This window comes from Leuciscus leuciscus, assembly GCF_965113295.1.
Source record: "Leuciscus leuciscus genome assembly, chromosome: 18".
NCBI classification, from domain to species: domain Eukaryota; kingdom Metazoa; phylum Chordata; class Actinopteri; order Cypriniformes; family Leuciscidae; genus Leuciscus; species Leuciscus leuciscus.
In genome coordinates, this window is record NC_138742.1 from 31,251,439 (window position 1) to 31,267,023 (window position 15,585).

The 15,585-nt window shown below is 41.5% G+C and overlaps 1 long non-coding RNA gene across 1 annotated transcript; it reads left to right on the top strand.

Moving 5' to 3' along the window:
* The first annotated feature begins 231 nt into the window (after nt 1-231).
* Nucleotides 232-4,631, top strand: LOC309480712. The gene is made up of 3 exons (XR_014199746.1): nt 232-1,034; nt 3,395-3,482; nt 3,575-4,631. It is a non-coding gene; the product is annotated as an uncharacterized lncRNA (long non-coding RNA).
* Nucleotides 4,632-15,585: the final 10,954 nt, after the last annotated feature.

Below are 15,585 nucleotides of genomic sequence, written 5' to 3' on the forward strand. Positions count from 1 at the left end.
TTAACTGCTGGATTCTGTACTCACCATTGCTGTTCTGTGAACATAGAGAACTTGTTATCTGCTGCCGCATGCTGCCATTGCTGTTCTGTGAACATAGAGAACTTGTTATCTGCTGCCGCATGCTGCCATTGCTGTTCTGTGAACATAGAGAACTTGTTATCTGCCGCTGCATGCTGCCATTGCTGCCCTGTGGTAATAAGACTCAGTTATTAACTGCTGGATTCTGTACTCACCATTGCTGTTCTGTGAACATAGAGAACCTGTTATCCGCCACTGTATTCTGCCACTGCTGCCCCGTGGTAAGAAGACTCAGTTATTAACTGCTGGATTCTGTACTCACCATTGCTGTTCTGTGAACGTAGAGAACCTGTTATCCACCACTGCATTCTGCCATTGCTGTTCTGTGAATATAGAGAACCTGTTATCTGCTACTGCATTCTGCCATTGCTGCCCTGTGGTAAGAAGACTCAGCTATTAACTGCTGGATTCTGTACTCACCATTGGCGTTCTGTGAACATAGAGAACCTGTTATCTGCTGCCGCATGCTGCTGCTGTCCTGCGAAAGGAAGGTGACCCTCAGTTATCTGATGCTGTCCTGTGAAAAGAGAAAGCCCATTGTCTGCTGCTACCCACCTGTAGTCCCTTGTGTCCTGTCCATCACCTACTGCTGACTACTGCATTTCATCTGAACGGTCATCGCCTTCTGCCTATTGTATATTGTTCATTGCTCATCACAAGAAGGTCCTGGTCCTTCATCCAATACCCGTTGTCCTGTGAAAGAGAGGTGACACTCAGTTATCTGATGCTGTCCTGTGAGAAGAGAACTGTGTCATCACTTGCTGTGCCATTCAACTCCACGGACTGGATACGTGCGCTATTTTACTCAGATGAGTTCTCCATAGACCCTGAGTTCCTCCTGCACTGTTGATGCCATCACCAGAGTGCATGCCCGGTTGGTCAGTCCTCGTGATCGGTTAGGTGCCTCCATGTGCATGGTTCCCCGGTTGGGCAACCCCCACATGTGTATTTCCACGGTAAGTTTCCTCCGAGCATGTGTCTTCCCCTCGGCAAGACCCCTCTTGCCATCTCGAGGTTGAAACATTCCACCCTGCGGACTGGATACCCGTACTTGAGTCATATGTGTATTTTAAGTCCTCCCTGTGGGTAGGCGCTGTTACATATTCCATCTGGGATATGCTACCCAGTGTACCTTGACCTTGGCGTTAGCCTGGCCCTTCACTCATGCTAGTCTCATGACAAGGTGCTTGCGCAGGACACTGGAAGACAGCCGCAGTGGCGAGATTAGATTGGGACCCCCATTTTGTCAGTTACGTCTCGGTTACGTATGTAACCCTCATTCCCTGAAGGAGGAAACAGACGTTACGTCCGCATGCCACTTCTGCTGTACCGCTGAAACGGCCGGGGTGCACAGTCTCGTCTCCTCAGCAGGTAACATAATGCGAGATCCTTATGCACTCGCGGCTCCTTTTATACCCATGCGGTGGGGCGGAGTTCGCAATGCAAATCCCACAGACCCATGGTATTTTCATACCATTGGCTCGTTTTCTAATAACTCGAAGGTGATAGGGCTCTCTAGTGAAACACCCATTTCGTCAGTCACTAACTGAGTCAGTTCCTTCAGGGAACGAGGGTTACATATGTAACCGAGACATTTTATAACTTAAAAATATTATTATATTACACTGTTAACCCTTTCAAACCCACAGGGAAATCCTGTAGTGCCCACACTACAAAGACTAAGGGCGTTTTTCCACTGGGTTCGTTTGCTGCGGTCCGAACCCGAGTGCGCTAGTTCCCGGCGTCCCCCGCAGCGTTGGTCTGGTTTCACACTCAATTAGTTGTATCGAACCCAGGTGCGTTTGCAGTGATCTTACGTCATCGCAAACGCACACGGAAAACGCATGGAGAATACAACTCGACTGAGCATAGCTGTAATTTGTCTGTTTTTTTTGGTGCTATTATGCACAACATAGTGAGAGACAACTACGTTTATGTTCATTACATGGTGCAATTCAGCACATATCCAGGGGACGCCGTGTTTCTGCTGCTCGCAGAAGATTTTTCACTGATGCGACAGTGATACGCATGCGCGGGATACTATACTTCCTGAACAAGCACGCACCCGAGTCCGTGTTGCTTGCACATTAACGCGAACCGCGCCACGGTTCGGGAGCAACCGAGCTCAGACCACCTCCTCCAGGTAGTCTCGGGTTCGGTACTCTAGTGCGCACCCGGGTCCGATGACATCGTTCACATTAGCGATTTTTCATGCGAACCGTGCCCCGGTCCGCACTAAACTCCCAGTGTGAAAGCGCCCTTAAAGTAACATTGGCACAGTGTTGCAGTGAGATAATTAAATGAATATGTAGGTGATTGTTGAGCATTGGTGATGAACACTTGCTGTTAACAAGCAGAATCACTGAAGGAAAGAGGAACACAAGAACAGAAAATAGAGAAATACAAGAACTACAACTTACTTCCAGCCATTACACATTATTACACTTATTATTATCCAGTATGACTTTATTTCTGTCATTCATCTACAGAAGTTATTGAGAGTTTAAGTTATTGGTTTGAAGTTACTATTATGAAGATCAGTGTTTGCTTTAGTTGGGATGCCGACTCTTGACTTTTTAACAATAGTTTTTCTCTGGCTGCTTGAACTGTTTTTACAAGCCACACTTGTACACACACACGGTTTGTGAATGCAGTTTGTTATATTGATGATGACGACGACAAAATCATCATATAGCGTGTTCATTCACTGATCTCATTCAGAGTTTAATCCTGTATCAAAAATGTTTCATTACCACCACTGTGAAGCTACAGCAATCAGTTACAATGACGATTTTTTTTTTTTTGTAACACATCATGCACAACAAGAAAAACAGAACTACACTATATGGTAGAAACACAGAAAATCTAAAATCAGCACATTAATTTCAACATTGGTGGCAATATATTTTTTTGCAAAAAAAATATTCATGTTCTCAACACTGCTTATATTACATAATAAACAAATTACATAAAATAACTAAACATGCGTTATCTATTTTATTTGTCCATTGGTATTGTTGATAAATTGAGGAACATTTATGTTGCATAAAAAGTGAGTTAACAAATCAGCATCAACCTCAACATGTAAATGTTTATTGTGCTCATAAATCACAGAGGTAAGGTGAATCTTGTCTGGATGTTACAGGGACGGATGAACAAGTGTGTTTATCTGGTGGAGAGTGACTCATGAAGGCTTTGAGAGAGTATACTACAGAAATGAATGAAAAACAATCTATTTAAATCTTAAGTTATTGTAATTTCACACAGAGTTATTACAGTACTTTTCTGATTCTTGATTTCGGTGCATTTGCTACAGAGCTTTTGTGGTGGAGCAGAGGATGCAAGGCAGGGTGACGGCAGCATTTGTAGGAAAAAAAAAGGAAAACCTGAAATAAAAATTAAAAGTAAGATAATTTTGTTACTGGTAATACAGAAATCAAACGACATTGTGCTGTTAACAAGTTTGTTTTTTATTATGTTTTGTGCATTTTTGTAGGATTCTGAAATTTCTGCAGATTGGTATATCATCAACACTGAGGATGAGGAGACCAGAACTGAATCCTGGAAATGGTGCAATGGATGAGACCCTCCATCACTCCACCTGTCCTTACAAGACCCTCCATCACTCCACCTGCCCTTATTGCCTCAGATTGTGAAGCACAGCGCAGCACGCAACAATCTTAGGCACAAAGGCACGGCTCACCTCTGGCCATGAAGAAAATAGAGCACCAGCTTGTTATCAGCATCTTAAAGGCTCACTCTACTATGCTTCTCTCACGGGAGTGTTTGCTGTTGAGACGAGTCTCACAGGTTCTGTACAGGCTCTCTGTATGATGAGGGAGATGGTGCACTCATTCAAAGAAAGCCTCGATGTCCCTTTCCAATCCAAGGTCAAGGTATCTTTATTTCATACCCACAGGTAAATTTGTTTTGTAGATAAAAAGAAGAATTCGGTCATCCAAAAAAGAAACATAGAAGACATAAGAAACATAAAAACATTCCACATACAGATTTACAGGTTTATAAAAACATCATGACAGGCTGCACCATGACACATACATATCCTCTGTCCAAATTAACTATCAAATACTGAAACATCTCTCTTACTCATATTATTTAAAATTTCAATTGCCGCTGGAACAAAAGTATTCCTGTACAGTCTAGTTTTCGAAAGCCATAAATCGGCGACCAGAAGGAAGTAACTGAAAATCATTCCTTAAGGGATGCGACCGATCACTCAAGACAGCACTTGCTTTCCGGTACAGCTGATTTGTGTAAATATTTCCTAGATTCCGTTGATTTACTCACATTATCCTACTCGCTCACTTAACAATTTGGTTTAAGGAGTTCTTATTCTTCACTGACAGGCTTCCATACCACACCACAATGGAAAATGACATTGTGGTCAGATCCCCATGATCAGATCCCAGTCTGACTGCAGCAATGAGGAACATGATGGACGGCAGAGACAGGTGAAGGTGGGAACGGTGGTCAGCTGATTCATCAGAATAAAGCTGAAGAATGAGAACCGCTGTGTTGAGATGGCAGTAGGATGTAGGGGTCACCGCCTGTAAATATGTGATTGTTAGAACGATAAGTATGAATAAAGCTTTATTTCATGTGTACGTGACTTGTGTGTGTGTGTGTGTGTGTGTGTGTGTGTGTGTGTGTATATATATATATATTTACATTACATTACATTAATGCATTTGGCAGACACTTTTATCCAAAGCGACTTACATTGCATTTCAAGGCACACATTTACAGTCTTATCAGTTCTTGCTTTCCCTGTGAACCCATGAACTTGGCGTTGCAAGCGCCAACTCTCTACTGTTTGAGCTACAGGAAAGATTATATATATTAGGGCTGGGAATCGATAATTTTTTTTTTACTAATTAATTGCACAATTTACTGTAATTAATTGCAATTAATTGCATTTCCCCCAAGCTTGTAATCATCGATATTTAAACTTAGAATCACCTAATTAAATTAAACAACACAGGAAAAAAAAAGGAACAGAAAATAGCCCTATACTAAAATAATATTAAACATCAATATATCAATATATTATTATTTTTCAATAATCAGTCAACATAATCAATTTAACAGATTTATTTTTTATTTATGCTTTTACTAATTATCAAAATAAAATATAGTCCTACAAAGCTATTATTACCAGAGCATGTGATCAGAGCAGGTCATTATATCATTGTTGCCCAGCATGACTATACCAGCTCAGTAGGGCAGAAGTCTACTACTGAGAAATTTCACGTTATTTGAGCGGACTTTGCTTCTCCAGTGCGTGATCGGTACATGATTGGAGCGTTTGGGCCGTTAACGACAGAGCAGAACGCGCAGCGCAAACACGGAGCGGAACATTGAGCAGAGAGCGCAGCGCGCTGACACACACACACACACACACACACACGAAACCTGATCGACGAACACGGAGGGGCGGGACGGCATATTTTCGGCCTTTGCAATAGCAGCCGCAACAGGAAGCCATTAAAACGAGGCAAAAAAAAGTGTTGCGTTAATTGCGTTATTTTTTTTTTATGCGTTAAACATCTCAAATTAATCGCAACGATTTATCCACACACAAAAAAGGTTGTTGATTGTGGCCTGTGGAATGTTGGTCCACTCCTCTTCAATGGCTGTGTAAAGTTGCTGGATATTGGCAGGACCTGGAACACGCTGTCGTATACGCCGATCCAGAGCATCTCAAACATGCTCAATGGGTGACATGTCCGGTGAGTAAGCTGGCCATGCAAGAACTGGGATGTTTTCAGCTTCCAGGAATTGTGTACAGATCTGAGGTGACATGAGACATGAGGTAATGGTCGTGGATGATTGGCACAACAATGAGCCTCAGTTTCTCGTCACGGTATCTCTGTGCATTCAAAATGCCATCAATAAAATGCACCTGTGTTCGTTGTCCATACGCCTGCCCATACCATAACCCCACCGCCACCATGGGCCACTCGATCCACAACGTTGACATCAGCAAACCGCTCACCCACACGACGCCATACACGCTGTCTGCCATCTGCCCTGTACAGTGAAAACCGGGATTCATCCATGAAGAGAACACCTCTCCAAAGTGCCAGACGCCATCAAATGTGAGCATTTGCCCACTCAATTCAGTTACGACGACGAACTGCAGTCAGGTCGAGACCCAGATGAGGATGACGAGCATGCAGATGAGCTTCTCTGAGACGGTTTCTGACAGTTTGTGCAGAAATTCTTTGGTTATGCAAACCAATTGTTGCAGCTGCTGTCCGGGTGGCTGGTCTTAGACGATCTTGGAGGAGAAGATGCTGGATGTGGAGGTCCTGGGCTGGTGTGGTTACATGTGGTCTGCGGTTGGATGTTCTGCCTAATTCTCTGAAACGCTTTTGGAGACGGCTTATGGTAGCGAAATGAACATTCAATTCACGGGTAACAGCTCTGGTGGACATTCCTGCAGTCAGCATGAATTAATGTGTTTGGGATGCTCTGGATCCACATATACGACACCGTGTTCCTGCCAATATCCAGCAACTTCGCACAGCCATTGAAGAGGAGTGGACCAATATTCCACAGGCCACAATCAACAATTTTTTTTAATCTTTTTTTTCCCTGGACCCTTCGGGACCCTCCCGGACACCCCCAACCCCCCAATACAGTAAAACTGCACATTTTAGAGTGGCCTTTTATTGGGGCCAGCCTAAGGCACACCTGTGCAATAATCATGCTGTCTAATCAGCATCTTGATATGCCACACCTGAGAGGTGGATGGATTATCTCGGCAAAAGAGAGGTGCTCACTAACACAGATTTAGACAGATTTGTGAACAATATTTGACAGAAATAGGCCTTTTGTGTACATAGAAAAAGTCTTAGATCTTTGAGTTCAGCTCATGAAAAATGGGGGCAAAAACAAAAGTGTTGCGTTTATTATTTTGTTTAGTGTGTATATTTATTGTGATGGTTACTTTTTAAAAATCTTTTACTCATTTATTCATGTTTATAATTGTTGTCAGTAAATAAAATATAATTAATTGCATTAAATAATGCATTAATTCATTGCTTGACTGAAAATTGAGATGTGTTCACTGCAATTATCTAGTGTAGTCATGCATAGCTATGTAACGTCATACGACAAAACAAATTATATTTAGCTTGTTTTACTAAAATATATAATTTTCAGTAAAAATTAAATAAAAAAGTAATAAGTATTGGTCAGTATTTATCATTATTATTGTGCATAAGTGTTGGGGTGGGCTAGCAATGCAATTCATTTTGGGGTAATTTTTAAGGAGTGATGCTTACATTTTCCCAGAATAAAATCAACAGTTTTCTCCAAAGGCGAGATCTTCGCACAGCTGCCCGTCTCCTTTGTACAGACACTATAAACATTACAAACGCTGAGAAAAACCATTCTAGGTAGAGCTGTCGAGTTACTGATGTTACTGCACCTGCAGTCAGTGGCGTCATGCCCATTCAAAGTGAGGGGGCACGTGCCCCCTCAGATTTTTCCTCCCTGATAATTTTTTCGTCACAACTTTATTCCTATTATGCTCCATAATATACCAGAGCCTATAACGACTCAAATGTATTCTTCTGGATGAGTAATAAATCGGTCAGCAATGCATCAGCCCGCCCCTTTTTCCTAATATGGTGTCTGTGTATATCAAATCTAGAGCGCTCTAGAATCTTTGCTGTGTATGTTCAAGCAACTCACTCGTCTCGCACGTTGAGCTGGCAATGTTTTACAGATGGTCTTGAAGTGGTAAATGGGCAAAGCAACAAATCGGCATTGAATTAGTTATCGGATGATATTAAAAGGTAGTGGGATTATTTGTGGTTGACCTGGAAAATTTAACTTGATCAAAAAGTTATGGATTTGATTGCGAATTCAGAGCATTAACTTAAAGCCACAATATGTAACTTTTTTGCTTTAAAAATAGCAAAAATCACTATATCTATGTTATATATATTTTTTTAGTTGTGTACTTACATTATCCCGACTGTTTCCAACAACTTTCAAACCAGGAGAAATTTGTAATTTAATTCGAGAAACGTCCCGTTTCTTTATTTCCGGTTTCCGCTCGTACTGCCATGGCAACCAGAGCTATGAACCAGAGCCCTCTGATAGTAACCAAAGCGACTGACGGTAGTTCGCAATGTCTATTTGCACACTGTTGTTGTTTCGTTCAAACATTATGGACCATGGCAAGCAGACTTTGGATACAAAAGGAGAACTAAAACGAGAATCAATATCAGCGCGGTGTTTTCGAGATGCCGAGAGCTCCCATAGACAGTATATAAACGAGAGCTCCACGTCCGAGACTTCGACTGCTTCTACATGTACTTTATTAAACAGGTGAGCACATTTACATAAAACTAATCAATGTTATATAGCTCAACATGATGAAATGTTAGAATATGATCTGTATGTTATTCTAATGTTGATCTAGCTTATTGCTAGTCTCATACAGACAAACTAACACATACATTTCAACACATTCAAATGCAGTTTAGTGTGATAGTGTAATGTTAGACCAAGTGAAACAACGCTGCGTTACCTCACAAGTTTAATTTGTCTAATAAACTGACCTGTGACTGTGAGTAGTAATTCTGCACTCGCGTGTAACGTTAGTTCAGCAGAATGAAATGTCCATATTCCTTATGCGGGTCTCGCGTCGCATGTGGAGCTGATAGCTGTCTCTTAGCAATCCTGAACTGCTTCATATCACAGTCATGATAAAAGCATCGATGTATTCAGTCATCCATAAACATTATTAGATCCATAGATTAGATCGGTCGGCTTGACGTTGACGACAAGATCCATAATTCTTAGCAAATGTTGCGTCATCAAACTACGCCTTTGTTATTGTAAATAGGTTAGCGACCCCTAGTGGCGAAAAATTTGATACTGTACGTTTAAGTTGTGTCAGTGTAATGTTATTGATAGCTAGCCTAGTCTAACCGTAAACTAGTTGGCTAACGTTACTGCCATACAAAGCCATAGTAACGTTATCTGATCGGTTTTGAAACATCTGTTCTGTTTTGTCTTGAGTCAAAGGCTACGTTCACACTGCAGGGCTTAATGCTCAATTCCGATTTTTTGAAAAAATTCGATTTTTTTGCAAGGCCGTTCACATTTCCAATTAAATGCGACCTTTTGTGATCTCCTGTGTGAACGTGAAATGACCCAGAAGTGACCCGCGTGCGCAGAAGAGTACTCAACGGTCAACGACGTCACTTGTTGTTTGCGGAAGTACTGTAACTAAACTTGAACTAACTGATTCTCTCTCACACACACACACACACACACACACACACACACGAGCGCGCGCAGCGACCGTTACACAAGAGCCAGTCAGCAGCCGCTGACCTATCTAATATCAGAATCAGCACAAATAAGTTAACATAACGTATATATAATGGCCGTGGGCTTTTTTTTATTTTTATTTTTTATTAACGGGCTCGTCGAGGTCGACCCGTTCGGCAGATTTACCTCAGCTCGACGAATATGCAGTCCGTTTTCAAACCGACGACTACTTCAATGCAGAATTATGACGTTTTTCGCGTATCAATGACGTGCGGGTCGGATATATGCGACCTGGCCGTTCAGACTGAAGTCGCATTTCAAAAGATCGGATATGTATCGGATTTGGGACCACATACCCAAGTGGCCTGGGTCGCATTTGAAAAGATCGGATCTGTGTCGTTCAGACTGTCATTAAAAGATCAGATACAGGTCGCATAGGGGCAAAAAAATCGGAATTGGGTCGTTTCAGCCTGCAGTGTGAACGTAGCCAAAGTCTCCAGCTGGTTCAATTGTTTTCAGTTTCATAGAAATAAATTACTCTTTACAAGTTCCTTATTTAAAATATAATAATGAGCAGTGTAACTACAGTATTTCAATGATTTTACTAAAGTAATGTTACATATTACATTTGATTTGTTAACTTTTTTACATTTCTGTCAAATATTAACCATTTTCAAATAAACGGGGTAGTGTTAACCTTATTCAGCACTGAAATCTGTCAAACTTCTTTCAAAGTCCTTCATCACATATTAATATTAAAATAACTTAATTTCAGAGCACCACAAAGTCAGACCTCAGGACCTTTATGTACCTTTAATGTAAGATTGTTACATTACATTGCATTACATTACAAGATGGTCACATACCAATTATCATAACATAAAAACTGCAATGGTACTGTTTTTAAAATCATGTGTAGTAGGCCTAAGTGTACAGTAAGTGTGTGTGTAAACATGCTTTAATGAAGTAGACTTCAAAAGCTTTTGAATTTGAGCTTACAGTTCTTTCATCAACCTGTCTTTTACATAAACTTACAGAATAGATACTTTAACTTAGTCCTCAGATAGAGGAGGGTTGCTGCTAGCTCCTTTAAGGTATTTCCGTCCCTCCCAAACTGCATTGAAATGGTATGTTTAGCAGCCAGAATTAAAAAAAAAATCAGGGGGAGAAACCCCCTGACCCCTCCTAACATGATCCACCCGTCAGAAAACAATTGCAACGTCTCAGATTGTGCCCCCCCCAGAATTTTGGCTTGCATGACGCCCCTGCCTGCAGTAAGCGACTTTTGCTAGAGGGCGAACATTTTTGCATATAAAATGAAGAAATTTAACAACATATTCAAGAGATGATGAACAAAAATATATATATATATTTAAGGATAAAACTGTGGGTCACATTAGTGGGTTAAAAATATAAGAACTTAAATCAACCCATAATTTAAACTACAATCACAAAATAAATGGGCAGCTGTTTCTTCAACAAGACCACAAAATGAGCAAGTTTCGTCAATATCAAGATATTTACAGATAGATGAATTAAACCTGTCGCTCATATCTTTTAAGTTGTTGCGTTTGTGATAACGTCATATGTCACATGAAAACGTCAACATGGCGGATGATGTACGGCTCGCATTCATACAGATCAGGCTATAAAGTTCCTACTCTTTTAGCACTCATTAAGTAAGTACTTATTGAAATTAAGTACCTACTCAGTGAGTATGTGGTTTTGGACGCAGCCCATGCCGATTATGACTTACAATATATATCCCTCAGGCTTCACTAACGTGATTGGTGCCATAGACCATATAGACCATAGGCCGCACACATGTTCCCATCAAGGCCCCAATGAAGGAGATTTTGTGAACAGAAAGGGGGTTTACAATGTAAATGTTCAGGCAAGTTACTAATGTGATTCTTAATATTCCAGATTAATAATGTTATATCATATAAAATAAAAAGGCAGTTGATTGACTAAAATCTCTTAGATGGTGTGTGACTATGTTCCATATCACAAATGTGAAAGCAAAATGGCCAGGATCTGTGCATGACTCAAGAATTTTCAGAGATTCACATTTATGCACATTATTTGAACGTGGTAAGGAAAATTATAAATATCAAGCTCACTGTATTACATACACTTATGCTGATCCTAACAGAACTTCCATTATACAGGTGATTATGACAGGATCCTGCTTGGAGACAGGTGTTTTATGACCACATTCCCTGACCCAAACCCCAGGCCAGTTACAATGCAGCTCTAGCCAGGACAAGGACACACAATGAAATGAACTTTGGCCAACTAAAGGGAAGATTTCAGTGTCTGAAAAGTCTGAGGGTTGTGTCACGGGGTGACTATGTTCAGTGGGGGAGGAACGCACATGCCAGGGAATGGGTTTCCCTCTGGGAATGTTTTTAATGTAACACCCAGCAAAATGGCTGTTTCCTGTGCCTGGATGTTAATAGCAGAGAATGTCTAATAGGAAGAGAATTGGCACTCTCTGCTTACTTCCGGTTTCTGGACTGGCTGCAGTAACACGTCTCTGTCCATGCGGGGGCGCTCGCAGGCGAGTGCAGAATGAATGGAGGTCTATGGCGAAAAACCCTCAAAATCCACTTTTCTCAGGATATAATTTTTTGTCTAGTAATTTGAATGTTGTATTCGAAAGGAGATGCAAAGAAATTACACATTGCTGGGTGTTAGATTTTTTAGAGTCATTTATTTGGTTTAAAAAGTCTTTTAAAATGTCAATGACGTCAGAATGCTGACGTCATTAGCAGAATGCTAGCGTGTTATGGGCAACAACAACTCAACCTGTAAGAAATCGAAAAGAAATAAGTACTCGTTCATTCAACTTTCGACCTATAACCCATGTTGAACTTGCAAAACCTACAATAAAATCTGAGATTTCTCAACGGCAATCGGGTGAAAGAGACACATTTAGCCGTATAGCCCCATTGACTCCCATTCAGTCTGCACTCGCCCGCGATCACCTCCAGTGGAATTCTAATGGAACTGCAACCAAGCATCTATACAATGGGGCTAATAGGAAGTGCCAAGGCTCTCCGTAGACGGGCTCTGTTAATAGTGACAATCTAGCAATCTAATAGATAAATCAGCTTCAGGTGTTCGGCGGGAATAGTCTATGCTGGCGATTGGCCTACATGTGTGACGGGAGTGCTTTATATGTTCATTGTTGCTGACAGTTAAAGGGCAGCAGACCCGGGGGAGAACGCGGCAGGAGACGAGGGAGAGACCGGCACCCAGGAAGGGGCGCTCGGCCGACGATTTGATCGAGCACGTTTGTAACGCGAAACCGACGAGGATCTGAAACGAAACCGGCGTTCTGACGGAACTGGAATTCGCAATCACTACGGCTGCCGCCGTCGCGTGGACACGGCCCCGATTGTCGGGTTGAGAGGCGTGTGTGCCTGCTTCGTGGTTCAATGTGATGGGATGGGTGACTGCCTGTGACTCCCCTGACCTGTACGGTACGGTGAGCTTTGCTCATATTCTGTTTTCTCTGCCAGTTGAAAAGGGATTCCCTCAGCCCGACTGTTCTACTGTTCTACTGTTCTGCTGCTCTACTACCCTACTGTTGTACTGCTTTTCTTCTTTCAACACAGCAGCCAATCAGCCCAGCCCAACTTCAAGGAGATGTTTGCTTGGACACTGTTCAATTGCCTTGGTCACAGTGAGTTTACTGTTTTGAAGTGTCCTGTTCTTAAAGTGTTCACATTGGGAAGGTTGAAGTGTGTGCACGAGTGCTTTGACGGTTTTGGATTGTTTGGTCTGCATCTACAGTTCCAGATAAACAGCCTCCTGCGTCCAGTGAAGAGCCTGCTGAAGCTGTGAGTTATACGTACCCGCCACTCTCTGTCTGAGTCCAGTGAAGAGCCTGCTAAAGCTGTGAGTTATACGTACCCTCCATTCTCTGTCTGAGTCCAGTGAAGAGCCTGCTAAAGCTGTGAGTTATACGTACCCGCCACTCTCTGTCTGAGTCCAGTGAAGAGCCTGCTAAAGCTGTGAGTTATACGCACCCGCCACTCTCCAGTGAAGAGCCTGCTAAAGCTGTGAGTTATACGCACCCGCCACTCTCTGTCTGAGTCCAGTGAAGAGCCTGCTAAAGCTGTGAGTTATACGTACCCTCCACTCTCTGTCTGAGTCCAGTGAAGAGCCTGCTGAAGCTGTGAGTTATACGTACCCGGCACTCTCTGTCTGAGTCCAGTGAAGAGCCTGCTAAAGCTGTGAGTTATACGTACCCTCCATTCTCTGTCTGAGTCCAGTGAAGAGCCTGCTAAAGCTGTGAAGTATACGTACCCTCCATTCTCTGTCTGAAGAGAGAATGAGGAACTGCTGGTCGATTCCTCCTGGGAGTAATTGCTCACTTTAAAGACTCTTTTAATCATTTAATAAATATAAAACCTTTTGAAGCTATTCTGTGTCCTGTTCTGACTTTGTGGGAATACGGTCTTGCTCCTCAGGGTGGTACGCAACTTAGGGGAGGCGGTTAGCGCCCCCCGCCTGTGACAGTTGCACCTGACAGGGCCTGCGACATTGTTGCATGTGCCATATTACACAACATTGCCACCATCATTAAAAAAAAAAAAAAAAAAAAAAAAAAAAACCTTGAATTAAATGCTTAATAAAAGACAAGAAAAAATATGCTTAGTTCCTTGAGTTTCATTTCAATTGTTCTTTGTAAAGAAAAGCCAGTGATCAAGTCATCTTTTGCCTGCAATTAGAGATATTATGCAAGGTCAGCCATAGTATTCTGTGTGAACGTGTATTAGCACTTACACTGAAGTTTGCTTTGAAGCAACTCTATCTCTAGTGCCAGTTTTTTCTTTAAGTAATCAAGTTCTAGTTCTATTTAGTTTTTTTCAAAATACTTTATTTTGTTTTGAAGACTCCTATTATATAAGGAATTTTTATATTAACATACGTTTATCAGTTTTAACTTTCATAAGTCAAAGCAATTCATCATTACTCATGATCTAATGGTTAAAATGACTGTCCCAGACATTTGGTTTATAGGCCTTTTTAATTTAATGCAGCAACAAATTATTTTACAGTTTAGTAAGAGAATTTAAATCTCATTTACCAGCAATGAAGGTGTTGCTACTGGTCGCTGGCTGTGGGTCTAAGGAAGAGCTGAACCCAGGGATGATCTCCACAATGGGTCGGTTCACATTCAACCCAAGGGCAAGCTCTTCTGCTGGGGTGTAACGTGGGAGTGCAGGACCACCACCTGTTTGTTTTTTGCTCAGCCTTTTTCTTGGTTGTTGTTATAAACAGACAAACACATAACAGTGCTTTTTTTAAAAAGAGTTTACAGTATAAGTAGTAAAGATTACTGTTTTGTAGAATATTCTTGTACTTCACTTTTACTTGTCCCCATGTTCTAGTGGGTGGTGGCTCTGACATTAAAAATGAACAAAGTAATTAATAAATGATTAAAATACAAAAATATATACTGTAATAAGTGTAGCTCTTGCTCTGCTGCGGAGACAAACTGTGAGTGCTCTTTGGCCACGGTGAGCAGCGAATAACAGCATTGCTGATCAATGCTTCTACTATAGACATATCCCCTTTAAACCATCGCATGAACGTGCAATTATCTCAGATAACTCAATCCAGTGATACTAATCATAAACAGGTGTGTTCGAAGAACCTAATTAGCTAGATCATGATTAGTACGATGATATCATCTTGGATGTGTCATTTGATCTCGGATGTATTGCGACGTACAAAGAATGGACCCCAGGGCCTGGATGAGAGGTTGTGTTGCAAGCTCAGTTAGGAAAGGCCTGACCTTCCTGATGTTGTGCAGTGCAAACCTGCATGATCGAGCTGTCTTTGCAATGTGGACTTTGAAGGTCAATTGGTCCTCAAAGATTACTTCAAGATTTCTGGTCGACCTTGATGGGGTAATTGATTATGAACCAAGCTGGATGGTGAAATCGTGCTGTAGAGACGGATTGGCACAAGACATCTTATAGGTGGTCTTTTATCGATTCAAGTAAAGTGACAAAAACAAAGACATCTAAAAAGCTTTATTATGTGGTCATAATATTTATAAGTGGTCTTTGTCTGCTTTGAGTAAAGTAACAAAAGTTGTCTTCTTTTGAACAGCCATAAGATATCATGAAGTGTTAATAAGTAATTTCCCTAAAGGTAAAATCAAAGTTGTGT